We start from the raw sequence: 7,220 nt of genomic DNA, 5'->3' as shown, positions 1-7,220 counted from the left end.
TATCCTTATCAGTCTAGTTAGAAGCTGATTTATTTTATTTATATTTTCAAGAAATCAGCTTTTAAATTCATTGATTTTCTTCCATGTTCATTCTCTTTTTCAAAGATTTCTGCGTTTATCTGTATTATAACCTTCCTTCTGATACTTTGGTTTTAACTTTATCTTTTCTTTCTTAACATCTTAAATTAGGACCTCATTTCTCATTTCTACTTCCTGAATTTTAGATATTTCTCCTTTCCTACTGTAAGAATTTATTATTTTTCTTATTTTTTTAATTTAATAACTCATTTCTCATTTCTGCTTTCTGAAATACTAGATGGTTCTTTCCTGCTATAAGAATTTAAGACTATCAACTTTCTTCAAAACACTGCATTGTCTCTCTTAATTGTGATATGCAGTGTTGCATTCTTATTTAATGTGATTCAAATTATTTTCTGACTTTTTGTGAGTTCTTTAATTCATGAATTGTTGTGAAGTGTGCTGTTTAATTTCCAAATTTAATTTCAATTTATTATAGTTACAGAATATATTCTGTATAATTTTAATATTTTAACTTATTAAAATATGAAAATTCATATTACTTTGCCCAAAATATATACAATGTACACTAAAAATAATGCACAATCTGATAATTTTTGGTGAGGAATTCCATAGGTATAATTTAGTAATGATAGTTAATAAGCTACTTAGGTCTCTTTGTTCTTTCCAATATTTTTTCTAGTTATTTTATTTATTCCTAACAAAGCATTTTAAAAACTTGTCTGTTTATTGTTTATTTCTTCTTTTAATTCTATTCATTCTTCTTTATATATTTTTAAGTTCCATTATGTGCAGACACATTTATTATTGTTATATCTACTCAGTGAATGTCCTATTTTATTGAGATGTCACTTTCTATATCTAGTAATAGTATAAGTTATGGCACGTATTTTGCCTGATATTATTACAGCTATTCTTGATTGCTTACTCTTCCTGATAGAATGATTTATCTTCTTCCAATCTTTTACTTCTAGCATGTCTGAGCCATGTGTTTCTCTTAAAGACTCTTTTATTGTAGACTCTTTTATTCTTTCCTGGACTCTCTAATTTTAAACTGGACACTTTACTCAGTAAATATGTTATGCAGTTATTCATGTGTTTGGGTTAAATGGTGCATAATGCCATATTTTTATGTCCACATCCTTTTTCGTGTAAGAATTTGCATACATACTAGAACTACATTGATTGTAAAGTACCATAACAATTTTTAATGATTCAAAAGACATCTATTATCTCACACACTTACTTTTTTGTGTCAAGAGCAGTTAGTTCTACTTTTTAACAAAAATCCATGAAACAATACAATTTTCTTTACTTCAGTTTTCATGTTGTACTTTACATCTCTAAAGCTGTTTATCCTACGTGTCTACTACTGCGTGCGCTATGACCTACAGCTCCCCATTCCCCTCCAAAACCTTTCCTGCCACTCATGGTGACTATCATTTTATGTTCTGTCTTTGTATGTTTGAGCTTTTTACCCCCCTTATTCTACATATTATTGGGATTATGCAATAGTTTTATTTCTGTGTCTTATTACCATTAGGATAATGCCCTTTATACCCACCTATATTGTAGGAAATGGGAGAATCACCTTTTTTAAAGCTAAGTAATATTTCTTTCTTTTTCTTTTCTTTTGAGACAGGGTCTTGTTCTGTTTCACAGGCTGGAATGCAGTGGTGCAATCTCAACTCGCTGCAACCTTTGCCTCCTGGGTTCAAGTGATCCTCCTGCCTTGCCTCAGCCTCTCAGTTAACTGGGACTACAGGCGCACACCACCATACTTGGCTAATTTTTACATTTTATTTAGAGACAGGGTTTTGCCATGTTGCCCAGGCTCGTATCTGAGCTCAAGTGATCCACCCACCTTGGCCTCCTAAAGTGTTAGGATTACAGATGTGAACTACCATGCCTGGCCACTAATATTTCATTATATTTAAAAAAAATTTTCTTTAGTGATTTGTGTGCTGATGAACATTTAGATTGTTTCCATAAATTGGCTGTAGTGAATAATGCTACAATGAAAAAGGGTTTGCATTCTTACTAAATGAATTTTGGCTGTCTTCTATGGAATATGCTAGCAATTGCTGCATTATTTTCTGCTGTCCAATTAATGACGAAACAAGCTGAAGATAATAGAATACTCTAGTGTTTATTATTGACTTGATATTTTTGGTATGTTGTTATTTAAATTGTCCTTTTCAGATTTTGTCAAAACAATTTATCATGTAAAAATATTTAAGGTTATTTACATGTTGTCATTGATCTGAAGTAGTGCTCCTGTGTATTTAAATGTGCTCCTCTGTTAGCTCTTCCTTCTAGTTACTTTGTTTTCTTCTCAGCTATTGGGGAATTATATTGTATGATCGCACGGTATAATGTTTTACTCCCTTTTTGGAAAGATTCACTCTAAGCTGTTTAATTCTCTGTAAAGCCTCTTTGAGGGTTGTAAGAAGTCATCACCCAATTCCAACTTTATGGTGCTGTTTAAACAATGGTTTTCAGTGATATAGCTCGGGTATCCCCAAACTTTTTACACAGGGGGCCAGTTCACTGCCCCTCAGACCGTTGGAGGGCTGCCACATACTGTGCTCCTCTCACTGACCACCAGTGAAAGAGGTGCCCCTTCCTGAAGTGCGGTGGGGGGCCGGATAAATGGCCTCAGGGGGCTGCATGCGGCCCATGAGCCATAGTTTGGGGATGCCTGATACAGCTTCTGCAGTTAAGCAGACTGTGTTCCAAAGTAAAACAGGCAATAACTTAATCACCTCTTTCACAGTCTTGGATTTTTATCTTATATTTTGAATAATTTCTTATAACTTATTGTATTTTAATTTCGTTCTTTTTTCTTTTTCTTTTTCTTTTTTTTTTTTTTTTAGAATAAAAACCTAAAGTCTGTTTTATTTGTTTCCATTGGTCTGAAGGTGTTGACTCTGTAAACCTCTAATAAGAACATTTTGAAGTCAAGTCGCTGACATCTTGTGCTATTAATTGCCAGTCCCTGGGTTGTCAGTCTCTGACTTGTTTTGGGGAACTTGGCCTGCCCTTGGCTGTGGGCCCTTTCTCCCTAAAGGGGCAGGTAGTGGGTAATTTTCTTGCGCTCTTTACGAAATGTCTGATCACTTTTTGTCGAGAATTTTGCTATTGATCTATGAATAGTGTAGTGTCTCTAATTATTTGAGATTGCTAAATAATTCTTTAAAAAATGTTATATATCCTAGGGCCGGGCGTGGTGGCTCAAGCCTGTAATCCCAGCACTTTGGGAGGCCGAGGCGGGTGGATCACGAGGTCGAGAGATCGAGACCATCCTGGTCAACATGGTGAAACCCCGTCTCTACTAAAAATACAAAAAAGCTGGGCATGGTGGCGCTTGCCTGTAATCCCAGCTGCTCAGGAGGCTGAGGCAGGATAATTGCTTGAACCCAGGAGGCGGAGATTGTGGTGAGCCGAGATCGCGCCATTGCACTCCAGCCTGGGTAACAAGAGCGAAACTCTGTCTGAAAAAAAAAAAAAAAAGTTATATATCCTAAACAGCTCTATTAAAAAAATCAGAGTTGATTTTGATCCATCTATCTGTTGATTTATCTATCATCTATGTATCTATTGTTTACCTGTTTTTGTTCCTCTAGTCTTTTACTTTAATAACCTAGACTTACTTCATATGTTTAATCATCTCTATTTTCCTTTTCATATTTTAAAACTGAAGCAGAAAGAAGTTAACTCATCTGTGTGAAGGTGAGTGGCTTTTATCGTCTAACACACACTCATGCTGCAAGTTTGGCAGGGACCCGGTCATCATCCCAGAAGGTCTCCGGTGTCAGAATGCAAAAGTTTTAGTCTCATACATTTACACCCAACTAAATGTCCTGGAACCAGATGAGAGTTTATACAGTTTGCAAGCACAAGAGATAACCATATATGAGGTTAAAAGTAAATGTTTGACCATTATTTATTCTGCAGAGATGAGCGATAAAGAGGTGGTAAGAATATTTTATAATATTTTGTTGAGCTATTTCATTTTTATCACTATTTCTCTCCAATTTTTACCTTCCTCTTTGTCAAACCTGTACCCTAAAGTGATGCTGAGGGCCTGCGGTGGTTCTGATGGAATGATCCACAGCTCCTTTTATGCATCTTTAAACTTAAGCTTCTGTACTTTTGCCGAAGTAGCCAATACTCATTCAAATGTTGTTCCTCTGCTATAAATTGATTGATATATTCCAACCACTAGTAGTCATTTTCCTAGACACTTTATTGTTATAATATTATTGTGTTATACTCTTAAATATTGTTAGGAAAGAGACAGAGAGGATATAGAAATTTGTTTAGAATGTCACTTGAATATATTCATCTATTCATATACACACCACTTACATTTGATTAAATGTGAAGGGTAGAAACAAATTTAATGTAAAATATAAGCAAATAACACAAGAAAATATTAGCACATCAGCCATACAAAAATGATTTGGCCAGGCACGGTGGTTCACACTTGTAATCCCAAACTGTGGGAGGCTGAGGCAGGCGGATCACTTGAGGTCAGGAGTTCGAGACCAACCTGGTCAGCAGGATGAAACCCCGTCTCTACTAAAAATACCAAAATTATCTGGGCATGGTGGTGCATGCCTGTAACCCTAGTCACTCAGGATGCTGAGGCAGAAGAATCCCTTGAACCCGGGAGGTGGATGTTGCAGTTAGCTGAGATCTTGACATTGCACTCAAGCCTGGGGAGACTCTGTATCAAAAAAAAAAAAAAAAAAAAGTTTACGTAAACTTGTGAATTATTTAGGTATGCAATTTAATTTATTGTATTAGTTGTTCTCAACCAAGTACTACTCTCAGGCAAGGGCATGCTACCAATTGCTACCACTCTACCACATTTGAGGCATAATATTTGTTTTATAATTTTTAATCAGGCTTCCAATTTAAAATGGAGTAGCAGGACAGATGTTATTATGTAATCTAACAGTTTACCTTGAACAGAAAATGTAAAATGATGATGTAAAGAAACAATTGGAATGGATTCTGACAAATTCATCCTTGAATCCCATTTCCCCAAGCTTTGATCACCATTGAGCAGTGAGCAGAGAGATTGAGGATTTTTTAAAACAAAATCCCAGAGTGCAATTCTGAATTCCAAATTCCATGTAATAGAGCTGGATAGAAAGATAAGAGGGGATATATATATACAGACACACACACACACACACACACACACACACACACACACACAGATGTACTTCATATTTACATATACCTAAACATATACCTCTAAAATATTGAGGGACATGGTTTAACATATAAATCTATATGAATATACATATATATATATTTTTTAATGTTCTTTAAAGAAAATTAACCATGTTTCAAAACTAAATGCAAACAATTCATCAGAGCAAGGTTTATTTTATGCCTGATCAAAAAGAAACATATCTTTATTGAAGATGTTTGTGTCTCTTCATAAAATATAAAGGAATTAATGACTACAGTTACAAAATTATATGAGCAAGACATGAAGGTTTTTATTATTGTTATTATTCAATGCATAATACTTTGATATTTTCTAACCTTTACTTTTATGACTTTAAATATCAAGACATAGAATCTTTTCCCTAAATGCATTGTAGTTTGCTCTGATTTTTCTTTTTTCTCTATAACAACTGTTGGTGTTATTAAAGATATTAATAATCTGTAACAGTAATTAAGAGTTTTGTCAGTTTGTATTTTATTTGTCTAAAATTTCAAAGTAAGAGAATATATATTTATTATAATAATGATTTTAAATTTTAAGAAAATGATGTGCTAAATAGAATCTTTAAAGTAATTCATATTCTATATTCTTAATTCTTTTGAAATCTAGTAGATATACAATAAACTGCACCCATTTTTAAGTAAACAACTGCTTTTAGAAATTTTTCACTGAAATAATGGCCATAGTCTTCAATATAAGACAATTTCCTTCACTCCAAAAAGTTTCCTCATGCTCTTTCCAGCCAAGGGTTATCTCAATTGCATGATCCAGGCATCTTATTCTTCTATTTTTTGTTACTATAGATAGATTAGTTTTGCCTTTTTGAGACGATGGATTTATTAGTTTGTCTTTTTTTTAGAATTTGATATAAATAGTTTGAGACAGCATTTACTCCTTGATGTATGGTTTCTTTCACTGGGCAGAATTTTTTTTTTTTTTTTTGAGGCTTAGCTGTGGTATTGTGTGTGTGTGTATTACAAGTGCTGAGAAATTTTTCGTTATGGGACTCCAGGCACTATTTATCCATTAGCACATTGATAGACATTAGGTTGTTTCTTATATTGGGCTATATAAGAATTTATAATTTTTTGTTAAAATAGTAAATATAATTATAAACAAATAGAGTCCAAATAATACTCAAATGTGAAAGAACTGGAGTGAACGTCTACAATTTAGAAATGCATGTATAGCTTACACTTTAATTTTACTAAATAATATTTTTATTTTATTTGTTAAATATAGTACAGTCACATTGATTTGGAGTATAAATATAGGATGGGATTTCACAGTGTTCACTATGTTACCTATAGAGGCTACATTTTTTTTTTTCTTCTTTTCTTTTTAATAAAACCAGGGGAAAGTGCAAATGCAGTCCCCAACTACCACAAATTACGCAGTTGAGTTTCCCACATTTGTGGAAATTTCAGGGGTCAGCACATCCGGAGTGCAACAGATAAGGCTCGCCCTGGGCAAACCACCTTGGGGATCATGGTATCTCCCCCACCAGGTAAGTATCGAGGCTACATTGATATTCACCAGAATGACATCATCCTTACCGTGACTCTTCATCTTTGAGATGTTGATATGGAGAAGGAAGACAAGAAACCAAGGCAATGTGCTTTAACTTGTGAGGGTGGAGAGGAAGTTATCAGATTACGTTGGCTATGTCACTCATGAAAGTATATAGATGTAATTAATGTATTTATCACATCTGTTATAGTTAAATACATTACCTTATTTAAATTCCAAAGAAATAAAATTTACAAATTAGTCATGTTACGCTTAAAATGAGAACCTATTTGTATTTTTAATGCTCTTTAACCATTCATATCACTAACGTTTATTAAGTAGATTATAAAACATTTCACAATGTGTCTAGGTTGTATAACAAACATCTGGCAAACTTATCAAGGGTTCCACATTTTCATAGCAT

The 7,220-nt window shown here is 33.7% G+C and overlaps 1 non-coding gene across 1 annotated transcript; it reads right to left on the bottom strand.

The window, feature by feature from the left end:
- Positions 1-6,638: 6,638 nt before the first annotated feature.
- LOC120367808 (U1 spliceosomal RNA) lies at positions 6,639-6,802 on the bottom strand. The gene has a single exon (XR_005582089.1). It is a non-coding gene; the product is annotated as a U1 spliceosomal RNA (small nuclear RNA).
- Positions 6,803-7,220: the final 418 nt, after the last annotated feature.

The sequence above is a fragment of the Saimiri boliviensis genome, chromosome 3 (genome assembly GCF_048565385.1).
Source record: "Saimiri boliviensis isolate mSaiBol1 chromosome 3, mSaiBol1.pri, whole genome shotgun sequence".
NCBI lineage: Eukaryota > Metazoa > Chordata > Mammalia > Primates > Cebidae > Saimiri > Saimiri boliviensis.
Note: the sequence above shows the minus strand (reverse complement) of the source record. Positions and strands in the feature narration are given on the sequence as shown.